The sequence below is a fragment of the Theropithecus gelada genome, chromosome 5, assembly GCF_003255815.1.
Source record: "Theropithecus gelada isolate Dixy chromosome 5, Tgel_1.0, whole genome shotgun sequence".
Lineage (NCBI taxonomy): Eukaryota > Metazoa > Chordata > Mammalia > Primates > Cercopithecidae > Theropithecus > Theropithecus gelada.
This window is the reverse complement of record NC_037672.1, coordinates 116,456,556-116,476,136: the sequence shown is the minus strand read 5'-3', so window position 1 is coordinate 116,476,136 and position 19,581 is coordinate 116,456,556. Positions and strand designations below refer to the sequence as shown.

General features: G+C 38.4%; 1 protein-coding gene across 2 annotated transcripts in view; it reads right to left on the bottom strand.

The window, feature by feature from the left end:
* USP53 (ubiquitin specific peptidase 53) overlaps window positions 1-12,470 on the bottom strand; it is a 78,344-nt gene extending 65,874 nt beyond the window's left edge. Inside the window, exons 1-3 of one of the 2 annotated variants that reach the window (XM_025386480.1) lie at window positions 12,211-12,470; window positions 10,854-11,005; window positions 7,392-7,515 (exon numbers count right to left, since the gene is read on the bottom strand). The gene's annotated coding sequence lies outside the window, so the exon portion shown is untranslated. The remainder of the gene's footprint in view (window positions 1-7,391; window positions 7,516-10,853; window positions 11,006-12,210) is intronic. The other variant, XM_025386479.1, reaches the window with a different exon arrangement.
* Between the last annotated feature and the right edge of the window lie 7,111 nt (window positions 12,471-19,581).

Below are 19,581 nucleotides of genomic sequence, written 5' to 3'. Positions count from 1 at the left end.
TTTCAATTTTATTCTGTTCAACATAGTTTCAAATTTCCCCTGTTCAACTTTCAAGTACTCCTTTCCCCAGCCTCCTGGAGTTTCTCCCTGTACCCAGTTCCCAGCCAGAGATTCAAGGGCACTCTTATGCAGACTGCCAGGGTTTTCTCTCTGTGAAATTCTTTCCCTTCTAGCATTCTGCTCCACAAATTCTAGTCAGCTCAGCCTCCCCGACCATAGCTTTAAATCAGATCTATAAAGATATTTATAACTAACCTCCCTCCCTAACTCCACAATATTTAAATGCACTGGGTTTCATTGTTAAATAATTCTAAACCTCATACATGCTAAGAAACACAAGTTTAAAATGTGACAGTCATGATATTCTTTTGGCTAGTATATAGTAATTTGAATTCTAACAGTTCATTGTTAACACTCTGTAATATAATAAAACATGGCTGCTTTGGGCTTAATGTAGCATTTACACATCGGTTCTGTTTAAAGAAATTCAGGCCAGGTGTGGTGGCTCATGCCTATAATCCCAACACTTTGGGAGGCCAAGGTGGGCGGATCACAAGGTCAGGAGTTCAAGACCAGCCTGGCCAAAATGGTGAAACCCCGTGTCTACTAAAAATACAAAAATTAGCCAGGTGTGGTAGCACACACCTGTAATCCCAGCTACTCAGGAGGCTGAGGCAGGAGAATTGCTTGAACTCAGAAGGTGATGCTTGCAGTGAGCCGAGATAGCACCATTGCACTCCAGCCTGTGCAACACAGCAAGACTCCATCTCAAAAAATAAAATAAAATAAAAATATTTAAAAAGAAATTCAGGTCTCCAATAAAATACTATATGGATATAGGTACTTAGACTGTGATGCAAATCATCTTCCTTACTTTGAGTTATGGTCAAAAAAGTATGAAAGCCACTAAACTAAACTTTTTTCCTTCTTTTGACACTGTAAGAAGTATCAGGTCAGGAGAAGTTTAATGGACTCCAGGTTTTAGAGACCGTAAGTAGTAGAGCTAAAATTCGGAATTAAACACTTTAAGGGCCAATTTAACACTTTTACCTCTAACCAAAGCACCTATGATGATCAGACCTGTTTTAAGGTAACCCTAGTAGCACTAAGAAAAATAATGTGGAAGGTAAAGATTCTAGAAGCACATCAGGAAGATCACGAACACAGAAGTACCAGGGAGGAAACTCTTAATTAGTTGGGATTTCTAACTTGTCCTCTAGCAAGTCACCTTCTCCTTTTTTGACTTTTCACCAACCCTAAAATCTTGGTTCTCTAATATTTAAAGGCAGCAATCTTCAAATTGGGATATGCACATCCAAGAAAACATAATGATTTTCCCAGAGATTAAAGGTATGGTTAGATTTAAAGGAATTAATTTACAGATCTGCCAGTTCCAAATTTACACTTTCCTAGAACTGATCTGGCTAACAATTAGTCTGTAGTTCTTTCCCAGTTCTGCTTTCACAATTGCCTTCCTCCTACTTTACAAGATAATGACAAATACCCTTCACCTGTCCTACATCTTACTGCATTCTATTTTCTAGGTTTACTACAAAAATCTCCAGGTGCCAAACAAAGGAGCAACTCAAAATATTGGTGTACTTTAAGCTTCCTTTAATTGGGCACCTTAACTCACGCTCAACTTATCTCACTAAAAGATACATTTGTAATAAACTTTTAACTTCTTAGGTTTTAGTTATTTCTTAAAATGTATTATGCGCATATAGATACTGAAAATGGAGACAGTGAAAGTTCAGATTTACTGGTTCCCAAAGTAATTTTACGTATAACATAATCCACAAGGGAAAAATATACATCTTTTATTTTATTATAAAGAAGTATAATAAAGTGGTTGAAATGATTTAAATCATAAAAATAATTATAAAAAATAGTGAGAATATATTATTATTATTTTTTTTTTATTACATGCGTTCCAGGAGAAAAAGAAGTAATGTAAAATCCAGCAATCCCTAGTGGTATATATCCAAAAGAAAGAAAATCAGTATATCAAAGAGATGTCTGTACTCCCATGTTTATTGTGGCATTATTCACAATAGCCAAGATATGGAATCACTCTAAGTGTCCTAAGTGTCCACCAATGGATGAATGGATAAAGAAAATATGGTATGTATACATAAGGGGATATTATTCAGCCATAAAAAAGAATGAAATCTGGTCAATTGCAACAATATGGATGGAACCGAAGGATATTCAGTGAAGTAAGACAGGCACAGGAAGACAAATATCCCATGTACTCACTCATATGTGGGAGCTAAAAAATAAATAAACAATCTCATGGAGATAGAGAGCAGAATAACGATTACTAGAGGCTGGGAAAGGAAGTGGAGAGGAGGGATAAAGAGAGGTTGGTCAATGTGCAAAAATACAATTAGAAGGAATAAGTTCTCGTGTTCAGTAGCACAATATGATGACTAAAGTTAACAGTAATTTATTGTATATTTCAAAATAACTACAAGGGTAGTATTAGAATGTTACTAACTCAAAAAAACAAACGTTTAAGGCGATGGACATCCCATCAACCCTGATTTGATCATTATACATTGTAGGCTTATATCAAAATATCACATGTACCCCATAAAGATGTGCAACTATTACATATTCACAAAATTTAAAATTTAAAAAAGATACAATTCTATTGCAACAATAAGGAAGAAAATAAAAGAACTAAATTGACATCCATCATCATAGAAAATTAATGTTAATTTAAGCTTGAAAAATCACCAAATAGCAATACAGAATTCATATTTAGAAATATAAATAAAACTATAGAATAATCAGCTGAAAGACTTAAAAGTGATTGCTTCTTTGGGGTGGCACTAGAAGAGAAGTGCAAGGTGCTATTGTATATTGTGGTAAGTTTTCAGTGCGATGCAGTTTATGTCCATGTTTGATTTCAAAATCATCCTCCTCTCTCCTTTGCTCTGCTCTGTATGGGACAACCATACAGAGCTGATCTCTGCAAACATTTCCCAGGATCCCTGTGAATCCATTTCTGGCCCATTTCAGCCAATGAGAGGCACTGCCAGAAAATCAAAGACAGAGGAGAGAAGCCAAGGTATTTCTCCCCTTCTCTCTCTGCCCTGGTGCTATCTCTGGCATATTCTCCTCGAAGGCTCAAGTTCCCCGTCTATAGAAAGGCCTCTAAGGTTCTAGGTCAGGCTTGGTGGCTCCAGCTCTTGGGCTCCTGTCTTTGGACCTTAAGCCTAGGGACAGTGGCAACTTCCAACACCAGATAATTTATCTTCCTCTGGTGGCTCCTTAAGGTCTACTAATATTTTTGTTTTGTTTTGTTTTTTGTTTTTGTTTGAGTTAGAGTCTCACTCTGTCATCCAGGCTGGAGTGTAGTGGCCTGATCATGACTCACTGCAACCTTGACCTCCTGGGCCCAAGTGAACCTCCTGCCTTAGCCTCTCAAAGTGCTGATATTACAGGTATGAGCCACCGCGCCCCTGTCACTAATACTAATTCTAATGTAATACGACAGTTTTGATTTTCTGAATGGGACTAATGGAAGTAACTATTAGATATTTTCAGATACAGGTGTCAGAAAATATTGACAAAGATTCTCTCCTTGATCAAACTCTACTCAAGCTATTCCATGTTCTTTTTCATCTGTTCCTCAACTTTTGGACTTGTTTGTCTCTATGTTGTCCAATTTTAGCAAAAGTCCTACTAAGTCAAGCCAGCCATTCTCTTTATCTGATCACCCTCATACCTGATTAGGTTCCTCATCCTTCACCATCCTCCAGGTGATGTCTGATCACCCTGGCCTGCCTTCAACAAGAATCCTGTTAGGTCAGTTTGGCCAGAATCCTCTTATTCCTAATGTTGCCCCCTAGTAATTTTCCATCCACCAACCACACCCACATCATTGTCTATAAATTCCCGTTTTTACTTGTAGTATACAGAGTAAAGCCCAATCTCTCTCCCCATCTGCAAGACTCCACTGCAGTGCTCCCTGTATCTATCTGTAACAAGTGTCTTCCTTACCGTCTTTAACAATTGTCATGAATAATTTTTTCCTTAACAGCAAAAATTTCTAAAAGTTTAAATACATAAATATATTTCACAATGCTTAAGAAATTCTTTTTTTTTTTTTTTTTTTTTTTTTTTTTTGAGACGGAGTCTCGCTCTGTCGCCCAGGCTGGAGTGCAGTGGCGCGATCTCGGCTCACTGCAAGCTCCGCCTCCCGGGTTCACGCCATTCTCCTGCCTCAGCCTCCCGAGTAGCTGGGACTACAGGCGCCCACAACCGCACCCGGCTAATTTTTTTTTTTGTATTTTTAGTAGAGACGGGGTTTCACCGTGGTCTCGATCTCCTGACCTTGTGATCCGCCCGCCTCGGCCTCCCAAAGTGCTGGGATTACAGGCGTGAGCCACCGCGCCCGGCCAAGAAATTCTTAAAGAAAAACATGAGAAAAATGGCAGAATCACTTCAAAGCATCTTATATTCTCCTAAACTGTTTACATTGAATGAAATTCTCAGAAGTTCACTTATGGCTTGTTAAAAGCAACTGCATTACTCTACAACACTGCAAATATGAAATAAGTAAAATAATATATCCCCAAATAAAAGAGTAGAACTTACTCTTTCTAAGAATTTATATTTGTCAAACTGCATTTGTGTTTTTAACTCCAATGTAAATAAGTACTTCAGTAGCAGATCTACTGAATGTATCAATACAATTTGATAGATCACTGCTTCTTCCTAAAAGAGTTAATAGTCCAGCTAAAAGGAAAAACTCAGCAATTTCCCTCTCTTTTAGTATACGTTTTCGTAAATAATTTTTTAAACAGTATGGAAGAGCATATAAGGAAAACCAAGTCTCCCCCCATATCAATTATATTCCCCACAGGCAACCACTACCAATGTCTTATGTGTCCCTTCAGAATGCATTTGTGCAGTTATAAACATATATCCACATTTGCCTGTAAAATAAGGATAATTACAACATTTACTGTTATTAAAATTTCTGTAAGGCTTAAATAAGAAAAAAACAAAATTTTTAACTTTATTAAGTGCTTAATATCAGTTAATACTCTCCAATAAAATATTTAAAAATAAAAAACTTAAATTTGAACTTTAAAATTAATCAGAAGTATGAGAAAGAGAGAAAGAAAAGAAAGAAAATAAGTCACTGCTGCTTTCTTATGCGTCAGTGCTTTACCAGCAATAATTTTATCCCAAAAGGCAAGATTCCAGACCCACTCTCCTTCATTACCCCAGACAAGACTATCAGACTATCTTTTCTCCTTCCGAAACTTAAGCCCAATACATAATTAGTTAAGTAATCTACACCATGCTATATAAATTATTTAATAGGTGTTTTCCCCCAAAAGGGGATGACACTATATGGAATTTGGTCAAATTCTAACATCCAATAATTCTAACATCCAATAACTTTATCAGGCTACTAGAATGCTCTGGGTAAATGATAATGGCATCTTAAACCTGATTCATTATACCTATTATGGGTTGAATTGTGTCTCCCAAAAACACATGTCTAACTCCCAGACCTGTGAATTTCAATGTGTTTGGAAACAGGGTATTTGCAAATGTTATCAGATTAAGATGAGGTCATTAGGGTGGGCCCTAATCCAATGTGACTGGTAGCAGTCATTAAAAAAAGAGAAAGAGAGAGAATGATGACAGAGGCAGAGGCTAGAAGGATGAAGCTGCAAGTCAAGGAACACCAAAGATGAACAGCCACTGTCAGAAGCTAGGAAGGGGCAAGGAAGGATTCCATTCAGAGCCCTCAGTTGGAACCAATCCTGCTGACAACTGGATTTTGGATTTCTAGCTCCAGAACTGTGAGAGAATAAATTTCTGTCATTTAAGCCACCCAGTTTGTGGTACTTTGTTACAACAGCCCTAGGAAACTAATATAATGGTTGATAAAGCCATAAGACTCTTTGTTCTTTTATTTGTATTGATTTTTTCTTTTGATTATCAAACAGTACTTGTTCATTAGATTTCTGAAATACCACAGAAATACTACATAAAGAAAATTAGAAATATCCATAATTCCATATTAGTAGAGAATCACTTCTATGCAAAGATATTCTTAACAGTACACATCAAGCTGTAAAGTAAAACTTCATATTAACATCTTTTCACTAACAGCTCCTCAAAGATAAACTGAGGACTTTCTGATGATATGCTACAACTGCTCATCTTACTAGCAGAAGTATTTAAGATTTTATTTTAGATAACTAGATAGCAAACAGAAGAGTTATACCAAGTTGAAGTAATACAAAAAAAAACCTTTATCTTCAAGTAGACAGTGTCAGAAAAAAGAAAAAATATCTTTCATTAGAGAAGTAACTTTGTGTTTATAAAGCTAAAGGATTATAGTAAGGAAGGTATAATTGAAGAATAAATATTCTTTGATGTATAAAACCATTGTCACTCTAGAAATGGAGGAATTAGAGAAGACTGCAGTAGAAAATTTATACAACAAAGACAGAAAATAAAATTAATAAGAAAAAAGACTATAATACTGCCAACAAAAAGACGGTAAATTTTAAGTAATTTTCAATGTTTCCATTTTTTTGCTCTATTGCTTTGTGTCTAACAAAAAACTGTGATTTATTTCATGTTGCTTTTACCTATTCACCAGTTTCCACTAGTAACTAACTAGCAAAAGACAAGCATACACATGTATCCAGAATATAGGACATGGTCATAAAGAAAATGGCTTATGGCAGTCTACTTTAAGACATGATCTCCAGAAGAAAATTATGTCAAGTCAGCAATAACCTAACACTTATTTGCCTTGACAAAGCCCCAAACTGAACTCTTAACTTTTTCTATACCTTCTTCCCCATCTCGGTCAATGGCTACTTTATCTTTCCAGTTGCTGAGAACAAGTATCTTGATGTCATCTTTGACTTCTTTTTCTCTCATATTTCAGGATCTGACCACTTCTCACCACCTCCACTTCAACAATTCTGGTCTTGGCCATCATCACATCTTGTGTGGATTAAAAAATAGCTGCCTGTCTCCTGGCTTCTACCCTTACACAGTAACATATAAGTCTATTCCGGGGAGTAGACAGAGATCTTTCTAAAATTAAATCATAAGGTCACTATCTGCCCAGCCCCTCATCCAACTTCTTGACCTTTGGCTTTCCCATTCCAGCCACATCAGTCTCCTTCTCATTCCTGCACACCATGCAAACTTCTGTTCCCTATATTGTTTGCACTGGCCATTCTCCTGCCTGGAACACATTCCCCCCATGATGCCCACATGGCTTTGCCCTCCCTCCCTTCATAATTGCTTTGCTAAAAAAAATCACTTAAATGAGGCCTACACTTACTTAAAATTGCAAACCATCTCAATCTGTACCACACTTTCCCAATTCCTCTTACCTTGCTCTACTTTTTCTTTCCTCCTTGGCACTTTTCTCCTTCTAAATATATTATAGAATTGACTGTTTATTCTTTATTGTCTCTTCTCCAAATCCACTTAGAATGTAAAGCAAATCGCAAGCATCTGGAACAGAACACAGTGCATGGTTAAGTTTTCATCAAATATTTATTAAAGGAAGCTCAGGAAATAAAGTAAAATCTCAAACAACAAACCCTTTGGAAAAAACAGTGTTCCTAACAAAGACAACCTAGGCACTAAAGTATAGGACAATTTCCTACCATCTGGCAGGTAGGTCAGTGTCAGTACTACACTGACAAAGGAGGAGCATTATCTCATGCCTATATGGCAGCACCATATAGGAGGAAAAATCTAGGGCTCAAACAATCTGCTCACCTAAGTATGGGGAGGGGAATCATGAGAGGGGCAACAGTTTATTATGCAGGATGAGGAGTTAAGAAAAAGCCAAAGCATGAGGTATCTGATGGGCAAAGAATACCCTGATGGGTTCTTGACAAGGATGGAATCCATACCCTGATAGTGACCTTATAATTCCCATAGATATTTTATTCCTCTTCTGATATAAAATTTACAACACATTGCTCAACTACTCAATCATTAAAAATGTATCAGTTTCATCATCTATAATCAAAATCAATATAAAAAGGTTCATAGGGCTATTGTGAGAATCATAAACCATGTATAAAATACCTAATAAATGGCCAAAACATAGGCATTCAACGAATGCAGGCTAATTATAATAACATTATCTTCCACGTAAAATGATTTTTAACAATATCAACAAGGATTTAGAAAAAAGCAGAAGCTGTATTATATATTTTATATTCCATTTTGCTTTCTTTAAGGAAATACCTTAAACTGATATATTAAACTTAACTATTGCTTTAATTCAGATTAATGAGATCAGATAAACTGTTCAACACCATGTCAATTTCTTAAATTTAAAATTTTAGTAGCGGTTCTTAGTAAATGATAAGCAATTTTTGTTATGGAGCTATCCTAGTTTAAGAATAACTAGTATATGAAAAACCCAATTTGTAAAATGAATGGTTGGGAATGCTTCACATTATAAGTGGATTTTCAATAAGAATTGTTGTAAATGTTCATTTACAAAACTTTTCTGGACTAGAAAGGAGAGGAGAAAATTGAGTTAAAATGTTAGCAGTCAATGGATCAGAAAGAAAGATAAAGTGACTGAAATAAGAATGTCAGCAACAGAGATTTGATTTAGAAATTTTCAACAAATGTACAAGTTTTCAAAATAATAACTACTTAATGATTTCTTTTTTTTTTTTTTTAAGACAGAGTCTCACTCCGTTGCCCAGGCTATAGTACAATGGCACAATCTTGGATCACTGCAACCTCCACCTCTCGGGTTCAAGTGATTCTCCTGCCTCAAGCCTCTTAGTAGCTGGGACTACAGGTGTGCACCACCACGCCTGGCTAATTTTTGTATTTTTTAGTAGAGATAGGGTTTCACCATGTTGGCCAGGCTGGTCTCAAACTCCTGGCCTCAAGTGATCCACCTGCCTCAGTCTCCCAAAGTGCTGGGATTACAGGCGTGAGACACAGTGCCCAGCCAACATTATCTAATTAACTTTTTACTTTCTAGTGTTTAGCACTATGCCTAGCATACAATAGGAGGTCAATAATGTTTATTGAATACCTCTAACTCAGAAAAGCGCAGCAGTAAAAAACTTCCAAAGGAAGGGTATTTCTTAAAACTTCTTTTTTGTAATATGTGTAAAATTGAAGACTAATGTAATTATCTTCAAATTAATTCAAAAATACCATGACACCTCAAATAACTGATTTTGTTCATAAAAATAGCTAAGATATTGGAATAAGGTTTATTCTGCAGAAAAAAATTCTGATGAACTACAAAGATGAGTATATGAAGCAACTCTTCTGAAGTCTCACGTAAAATCAAAATTCTTTAGCCAGATGCAATGGTTTGTAGCCTTTTCTTGTATCATGGACATCTTTGGTGGCCTAATGAAGCCTTCTATGAATAATGTTTGTAAATGAACAAAATAAAATTCATAGCATAAAAAAAGAAAAAGAAAAAAATACTAAGATCACAAAGAAAACCAATTATATTAAAACTCAATTCTAACCATAGACCATAGTTCTAATCATGGGCTTTTGGTTCAACAATTCCTGATAGAGGATATGAGTTAACTTGGAAGAGCTAGAATATTATTTGCCTAAATATTCTATATACTGTACATGGTATCTATGGTATTCTTATGAATTTTAAAAAATGTATAACCTGTAAAGATTATGATATTACATAAAGTTATTTAAAATTTATCCTTTGAGGATTTTTACTTGTAGCAGAGCAGGTTGCATCCATTCCGTGCTCCTTTTATGTGCAAATACTGTAATGCAAAAGTTTCTAAAATTATCTGTACAAAATTAACAATATAATAATACTATTATTTGTGACATCATTATTTCTACCTAGCTCTGCAAAGATGACATAAATCAGCACACTTCCTTCCTTAAAACAAGAGCTCATGAGCAGAGTAAGCTAACCTGGCAATCATTTTGGCCCTAGCACACCAAGCACACTGTGTTCAAAATGCTTCCAGATGCAATATATAAACTACCCAGCTTTCTAAAGGTTGTTTTTGAGTTCTACAAGAAATACCATATAGTTAAAGCTGTCAAAAAGGATCTTCTAAGTATTTTAGTAACAAAATATCTTTGTAGGATAGTTTAATCCATCACTTTATAAAGATCAAATATGTTTTTGGAACGTTGTAGGGTAAAGCATGTACCCCCTCTACCCCAGTAAGAAAGAGAGTTCCAAACAGTTCCAGGAGGGAAAATAATCCTGATTTTGGCTTTTAAAGCTATATGTAACCTTAAATGAGATAAAACTTTCATTTTTAAACTTTGTCTTGCTAAAACAAACTTGTAAACCATATGGTACCGAAGTTGTATTTCTTGATACTGCAGAGCTTAAAATAAACATCTAACACTAAACAATATAAAAGAACTTGAATCACAGCACATATGGCAGGTCTTAAGAGTACTGTGATTTTTCTTTTTTTTCTTTAAGGAAAAGAATAAACTAGGTGGAAAAGTCTCCCTTCCCATTAAAATATCTTTTTTAAAACTATCTTGTGCATTGTTTAGTGAAAATAGTATTAATGAATTGATTATTAGTGTCAAATTCCATGAACTTACACAATCTACATACATTTTTTAAAATTCTTAGGAAAAAGGAAAGGCCGGTTCTTAGTCTTTTTTACACGTTAGGAAGAAATACACACATCTACTAGTTTCATTAATGAAAAAATCTTAATAAACCACTTTCATGGTTTATCACCAGTAATCACGAACCTGCACAAATTGTATCAAGGAGCTTATTTTAAAAGCCATTGACATACAAAACAAAAACCTTATTTCTCAGACTATAATTAACTACTACTTACACAGAGTTTGTCTATTTGGAATTCTTATGACAACAGCAGATAAATCATATATTACTTTTGCAGAGTAAGTTTTGTTCCCTTTGGTTTTGTTTTGTTTTTTAAATGTATCTTTAACAGGACTAAGGGTCTTTGCTTAGACCATCATCATGGAACTGAAAAGAACAGAAAATAAAACTAACAAGTATAAATGTAACTAAAAGTTCATTTCCATCCGATATTTTGTGTTAGCACTTGCTACTCACTTTAAATAGTGAAAACCAGCAAGGCTTTTCTTTAAAGAACTGAAAGTAAATCAGATCTTAATCACAAAAACCTTCCTTCCTAAGTTTACTGGGTTTTTTTGTTTTTGTTTTTGTTTTTTTGGAGACGGAGTCTCGCTCTGTCGCCCATGCTGGAGTGCAGTGGCGCGATCACGGCTCACGGCAAGCTCTGGTTCAAGCAATTCTCCTGCCTCAGTCTCCCGAGTAGCTGGGACTACAGGTTTACTATTAAACCTACCTCAAAAATAGCCTTAGATATTCTTTGCCAAATATATATATTTATACACACACACACACACATACACACACATATACATATTTCCAGATAAGGAAACGTTCGGAAAACTTTGCTGTCCTACTGATAATTCCCTGCATACTTTGCATTGATCAAGAAAACCTTGTAGTAGGGTTACAAACCTCAAAACATCCTCAGATTGCAGGTTTTAGAAACCCTCCCTATTACACCTGTGCAAGTACTTCCTGTTCTCCAACACTGTTTTAAAATAGTTTGGTAAATGCCCCGTAAGCCACCCTTTAGAAGCTAAACATTAACTTTATATACATCACTACTACCACTGAGAAACCACCACCCACCACCCCAAGAATCTCACAAGTCCAGTCATCTCTCTTCTTCAAGGAGGGAGTATAACCATCCTGGACCCCTTTAAGTAAAAACCTGTGTGCTCAGGCGAGGCAATGTGGCCTGGACAGGGAGGGGCAGGAGCCAAGTAAGGGTAATATTCATAACCCCAGCAGGACTCCAGCTTCTGCCCCGTCGCCGCCCTCAAACACGGCAGCAATAACAACCAGGACCCAGCCAGTACAGCACCTCCTCCCGCCTCGCGCGCGCCTCCAGCCTGGCCTGAGGCATCTCCGCCAGACGCGAGCAGAAGGGGCGACAGGGCTGCGCGACCTCTGGCGCCTGAACCGCCCAGCGAAGAGAGTGTGTGTGTGCCCTGAGGGCCGGGTCCGGAGGATGTCGCCGGGTTGCGAGGGGAGAGACAAGCTCTGGGGCTTGAATGAGAGTGTCCCGGTCAGGCCCGCGGGGGTCGCAGGTCGCTGGATCTCCAACCACAGGGCTGGCTTCGGAGACTTACCTTGAGCTCTACCTCCTTGCGCGAGGAGCGTGCGGTCCAGGTAGAGAAATACCGGCCTTCCACTCCCACACAGCTACCTCCCGCTGGCCCAGCTCCGCTTCACGCCGACACCCACCAGACACACTGACTGCTGCCACCTTACCGAGGCTCACCGGGAACTGGAGCAGAGGAGGCTGGTCTCCGCCGCCCAGAGCCCGACCCTGCGAGCGGAGCATGCGCACACGCCCCAATACCCAGGGGCCAGTCAGACCAGTGACACCTGCGATCAACAGGTCCCTGGAGCCCCGCCCCTCTCCCCGCCTCGAGCCTGCCCCTCGGAGCTGGCTCCGCCTTCACGCTCAACGAGGTAACCCTGCCTCCCTCGCGATTTCCCGGCTTTCCGGATCTGCGGAATCGTATTCCCGCGGGGATTTGATGGCGCGTGCGATACAGTTGGCTTCCTCGAAGGCGCGAGATCGCGCGAGACCAGGAGATAGAGCATTTCCCCAGAAGCGGCAGCGTGGCGCTGGAGTTTGGTTGTTGGGGGCAAGGTGGTTGTAGGACGTGCTGTCTGGTGTGGCGAGAAAGAGAGGCTAGTTCCTCAGGAGGAAGCGGTTATTCTGGTGCTCTTGGTAGTTCATTCGGTATTTTCTAAGCTCGAGAACGCGGATCCACCAAGGGCTTTACTTAGGTTAGGTGTTACCTGAGAGAACAATCCGTAGTTTGGAATCAAAACGCCTTGCGGACACGCAGTTTCCTTTAGCTTTCCGTGAGTCCTTAGACGATCTGTTTGCAGTTAAATGGCTTCCTGTGGCGTGAGTGTGTATTCCCCAAGCAGTTGTTTCTTGCCTTTAATTAGATAGCTTTAATAAGTCTGTTGACGTAGTTAATGATTAATTGTCAGAAAAGTCTGTCCACTTCCTTGCCGTGCTTTCTAACAGGTTTGAAGTTAAAATGTGCTGCTGGGAATTGGGCTAAACTTTGATTTTAAAAAAGGTTTCTTAGGAATAGTAGTAAAAGAAAAACCCATTGTCATTGGTACCAAATATCTCTCAAGTAAATAAATAAGGTTTTGGAACTCATTCCGAAGCTGGTGTAAGCTGAACATACTAATTGTAAAAATGGATTTCAGTAAACCCAGAGGCACTTCTAAAAGTTTATTTCAAGAAATAGGGGAAAGAAATACTGGACGTTGATACAGGCGACAAATAGGACCCGTTTGTAATGTCTGAGGCTGAATCATTAAGAATTTATTGCGCCTTTACTATGTTCCCTTTACTGAACTAGGCACTGTAGGAAATAGGATAAAATGAAGCCGTGGTTTCTACCCTCAAAATATTGAAAACTGTGGGAGGGGTGGGGAAAAAAAAGATCCTACTCTGCATTTTTAAAACAGTAAGAGCACACAATTAACTGTCCCCTCAGTTTCCCTAGTGTCATTTTCTCCTCATTCTGCAGCTACTTTTCTGGTGCACTTTAAGTACTGTTTTTCTTCTGCGTGGTTTCTGTGTTTGCCAGCACTCCATTTTCTTTTGCTGTTTCTGTTTAATGTTAATCCATGTCTCCTTGAGCAGTCTCTTTCCATCATGGACTTTACCTACCAGGTGTCCCGTGCACCAGGAACTCTCAGGTGTATAGCTATAGGTCAGACATTTTTAAGCAACATCTTCATTTGGATTTCACACAGTACCTTAAATATGTCCCAAATTGGCATGGACATCTTTACTATAATTTGCTCCTGATGCCATGCCCTTCCTCACCCATCTGGAACCTACACCATTTCCATTCCCTGTTTCAGAAAATGGCACGCAACTGCCCAAGTCAGAAATCCATGAGTACTCTTGTTACTTTTCCTTCATTTCTTTTCTAATATCAAATTCTGACTCTTATTTCCTTAAGTATCTCTCAAATCCACCCCTCCACTCTCACTGTCTTAGCCCTTCAAGTAATCACCATCCCTTATGACTCATCTCCCTTGTACTATTGCAATATTCACAAGATATCCTCTAGTTATTTCCCACACCAGTCAAACCTCCATTCTATTAATAATTTTTCTAACATGAAAATACGATCATTATACTTCTCTGCTAAGAATTTTTCATTACCCACCAGCAGGGCCTTCCATGATCAGACTGTTGAACTCATTGCCATTCTTCCTCCAGTTCCTCCACATTCATCATTCTAAAGTCCTTGCTTTCTGTGTTCTTGGTTCTCTCAAGATCCTTTGGTTCTCTCTCGAATGCTCATCTCCGTGGATCTTTTCATAACTTTCTGAGACAGAATTGTCATTCCTTCACCCTTTTGGGACTTATTTTTTATAACAATTATGTTGTACTATATTTATTTTTCTGCAAATGTACCTGACAGAGTAACCCCCACCTCCACCCTTGAGAAATAATTAACTGTGGATAATAATGGCGTATACTACCTCCCTGCCTTATTTAGCAATTACAGAATACCCTTCTGTTCACCCTGCTCAAGAATTTGACTAAACCCTGAGTATGCACTTGTACAATCATATCATTTCATACTTTCTACCAGTTTTAAGCATATCTATGTACCAATCCTTAAATGGTAGAATTGTAATAGGACCCAATTTAAGCATCAAGAGGGCAGAGTCTGAAGCAAACATGAAAAAATGGAAAATTGACATTGCAGGACAGCAGTTGCTCCCAGAACATTTGTAGTCAGGAAAGTCACAACAAGGATTTAAAATATATTAACTCTTAATATTTGTCTTTCAGGGACATGTGTGTGGGTTCGATTCACTGGCTTCTGATTGGCTGGACCCAAATTTGTGAAGACCAATCTCTGCACCTCGCACAGGCAAAGAGATCATGAAAAGGAGTAGGCTTGGCATGCGAAATAACACCCTAGATCGTTCGGCTGAGGCTCAGCCAAAGTGCATACCACCAGCACATATCCACACCTCTTAGTGTTATTCTGGATTGATCATAACTCAGACTTTGGGAAATGTCCTACTCTGTGGCTAGATGCACCCTGCCACTAATGACTGGTAGGAGTAGCAACATTGTGTCCTGTGGAGCTGTAACCCAGTAGTTCCAGGAGGTCATCAACACCTTAACCATGACTGAGCTGGGTGGGGTAGAGTGAAATACAGCATAGAGAAGTAGTAGATGAATGACTGACTCAGGGTTAGCTACTAGACAGAATCCTTTTTTTCCTAAATTATTTGATAAGACTTAGGCTTACTACCTAAGCCCTCTGTTTTTTCATATTTCCAAGGCATAGCACAGTGCCTAGCACAGATGCTTAACAAGTAGTGTTTAGGCCGGGCGCGGTGGCTCAAGCCTGTAATCCCAGCACTTTGGGAGGCCGAGACGGGCGGATCACGGGGTCAGGAGATCGAGACCACCCTGGCTAACACGGTGAAACCCCGTCTCTACTAAAAAATACAAAAAACTAGCCGGGCGAGGTGGCGGGCGCCTGTAGTCCCAGCTACTCGGGAGGCTGAGGCGGGAGAATGGCGTAAACCCGGGAGGCGGAGCTTGCAGTGAGCTGAGATCCGGCCACTGCACTCCAGCCTGGGGGACAGAGCGAGACTCCGTCTCAAAAAAAAAAAAAAAAAAAAAAAAAAACAAGTAGTGTTTATTGGATAAAGTAAAAAATTGAAAGTTTTGTTGATTTTTTTGAATAGAGTCATCTGTGTGGGCTAAAGTTGGAGAGGGCTTCTGTGGGAGATCAAATATGAACTTCAGCTTGGAAGGGGTATAAGCAGGTGTATTTGAAGGCATTGAGGAAGAGATGTAACTTAAAAGAGCAAAGTTTTAGAAACAGGATTGAACAAGGCCAGTACAGGACTACAATGGGAAGCCTTTGTAAGTTCTGGGACACAATGATTCATTTGGAACAAGATGCAGAAGAACTGTAGGGGAAACTATAGTTAGGCAAGAAGAGAAATCTCTAGGCTATGACTCAGGGATGAGCCAACCAGAAAAATCTAGTAACAATTGGCCACTCCCTCCTTGACATCTTCATCTCAATTTTTGTGACATTATTCCTTTATGGCTTTCATCCTGCCTCATGGGCTTCTCTTTCTCAGCCTCTTTTTCTCTTGTACTTTTCAATCTACTTTAAATGTTGATGTGCCTTAGTGCCTGATATTTATTCTCATGGTTTTAAATCTGTTTCCCACACAGCAGCCAAATAGTCTTTTAAAAATATTGACATGTTACTCCCCAACTTAAATTGTTCAGTGACTTTCCATTCACATAGAATAAAATCCAGAATTCTTGCCAAGGCCTATAGACCTCTGAATGGTCTGTTCCTACCTCCGCAACAATATCTCATGCTGTTCAAGGCTTTGCATTCTGTATTCCCTAGGTCTGGAAGACTAGTTCTAAACTGGGGGTGGTTTTCTCTCTTGTGGACATTTGGCAATGGTTGGAAACATTTTTGATTGTCACAATTGGGGGAAGGGATGCTGCTAAACATCCTACAATGGACAAGACAGTCTCCCACAACAAAGAATTATCCAGTCCCCAATGTCAGTAGTATCAAAGTTGAGAATTACTGACTTAGAACATTCTTCCCATAGGTCTCTAAGTGATTGCTATAGCAATGTGCCTTGTCATTGAAAGTAGGTGGTCTGAACAAATAAGGCAGAGATGAGGTGGGAAGGAGAAAGAGTTCCTGAGGATCCTCTATCCTCTTACAAGGAATTCTGGACTTGAGTGTTTAGTGGATTCCTCAAAGCTCTGCAGCATGACATTTTGTTAAACACTGGAAGTTCAAATTCAATATCCATGATATCTTAGCTAGCTCTTCCTTGGCTGAAACTTTTCTAGCCATCCATCCCAAACCTTCTAAGGCTCTGCCTCAGAAGGTCAACATTTGCTAGTAAATCACTGCTAGTGGTTTAACTAGTGGCCTCTTTAATTTTTGCTGACTTAGTGTCCGTGTAGGCAATTTCATTACCCTTGTATGTTATTTCACATTGAAACATTCTAATGTTCTTATAAGTAAAATTGGGGTGAGAAGAAATACTTATACAAATACCTTTTTATAATGCCCTAGGTGAAAGCAACTGTAAAGTCCCACACTAGGTTATTATGGCCATTAGTGCCATTATTGTGATTACTAACACTGAGTACTTTAAAAAAAAAAAAAAAGGTTCTTACAGAATCCCATTATCATTGATGACATTGATATGTATTTAATTAAAATCCCAAAAATACAGAAAGCTTTAGATTTCATCTGGTCCAGCCTCCCAGTCAATGGAGGATCATCCTCACCAGTGGACTATCAGCTTCTGTTCAAATATGATAACAGTGATAGAAAACAATGCTTTACGGGGCAGCCTATTATTGCCCTTTTAAGACTTCTCTAACTGTTAAAAACTGTTCATCACAATGAGTTGGAATCTATCTCCTAGTAATTTCCACATACTAGCCTTTTTTTTGTCCTTTGAAACAACAGAAATCTATATTCTCCTTTTTCATAAGACACTATTTAACACTGAAAGTATCTTTTGTGTGTTTTTTTTTTTGTTTGTTTTTTTTGTTGTTGTTGTTGTTTTTTTTGAGACGGAGTCTCACTCTGTCGCCCAGGCTGGAGTGCAGTGGCCGGATCTCAGCTCACTGCAAGCTCCGCCTCCCGGGTTTACGCCATTCTCCTGCCTCAGCCTCCGGAGTAGCTGGGACCACAGGCGCCCGCCACCTCGCCCGGCTAGTTTTTTGTATTTTTTAGTAGAGACGGGGTTTCACCGTGTTAGCCAGGATGGTCTCGATCTCCTGACCTTGTGATCCGCCCGTCTCAGCCTCCCAAAGTGCTGGGATTACAGGCTTGAGCCACCGCGCCCGGCTTTCTTTTGTGTTTTTAAGCTAAAATACTCCACTCTATCAACAATTTTTGAAAGCCTAGTAAATGTTACACTAATCCACATATTCATTCATTTATTATACAGTACTTCACCTCATCCTACAAATGATTTAAATGATTTGAAGCGAATTGTAGCATATAATAAAAAAAAAAAAATGGAGGTCAAATATAAATAAGAAAAAACAATCAGCTATCAGGAATTAAAATAAGAGTAGAAGGTAAAGAACGAGAGCAAAAGAACAGAAATATGCATGAGTCTGTAACCTAAACTTCAGTTTGGCTATGTTCTAAAACCAAAAGTGAATAAGATATTTAAGTTATCAGTAACAGGAAAACACTTTTCTATCATCGTTTAAAATGCTTTTCTCCCCGATGTGAGCCTGTATCTAAGGAGACTCTTAATCTGTGTTCACTGACAATGGCTTCATCAACATGTTCCTGGCAAATGCAGTAACAAGCCTCACATACCACCCATGTGACTGAATTCAAGATGCTCTCTTGTCAACTTCAGAAAAATATGTGGTGCCCCAAAAATAAAAACAGATTTTTGCAATTACCCCAATTGTGGTTTGGAGAAATTATTTCCTCCTATAGTTCAGACACTGTTTTCTTATCAGGATAGTTTAAGTAAGATTGTTTTGCAACTGTATCACTTTGTTAACCAATATTAGTTTATGTTCAAAATACTTAATTTTTCATTTATTTTTCTTTTATAAATGATGGGAAACTAGGTTTCCCAAATCTTAATGCCATTATTCTTTTTTGGACACAAATTTTTATGCTGTCTCAGAGCACAAGCAACCCATCATCGGGTTTCTTCGTTTCTTTCAAGTATCTTATTTTGCTTTGAAGTTTCATGCCGTATCTCATAAGATTCACTGTTCTTTCTCTATTTTTGTATTGCAAAAATTAGTAATATCTTCTTTGTCTTCAGCTATGTCATTAAGGAAAATGTTGACGAAGGCTGGATTCCTGACATTCTGCTCTAGCTGCAGCCTAAATTAATCCTAATGGCAGAATTAAAACTGTTAGAAAGCCAAGAAGAGAAACGGTTAAGGGCAACATGGTATCATAAAATAGTATGGTTTTTGTACCTGGACAGAAATAGATTTAAATCCTGACATTGCCATTTAGTGTTTGTGTGATCTTGAAAAGTTATTAACTTCCATGAATCTCAGTTTTTTCATCTGTGTGTAGCAGGGTATCCTAGCTAACTGGATGGCTGTTAACAGGATTAAGTAGGACTGCCAGCCCCTCTGGACATTTATTTGCCTAGTTTTGTAATTTTTTTTCTGGCAATGTTTTGTAATTTGAGCAAAAGAATGGAAAAAAACAAATTGTGGAATTGTTTGTGGTCAGAAGCAACGTGGATATGATAGAAACAACACTGAATGTTCTTTGCTCTCAACAGGTAGTTGTATGACTGTAGGCAGGACAGTTTTAACCTCTTTTAACCTCTCTTTCCTCATGCTTGAATGAAAGAATTAGAGTACATTGTTCTAAATGCGTGAAAGTGCCTTTTCTCAATTGTTATTTAATCCCTAAATATGG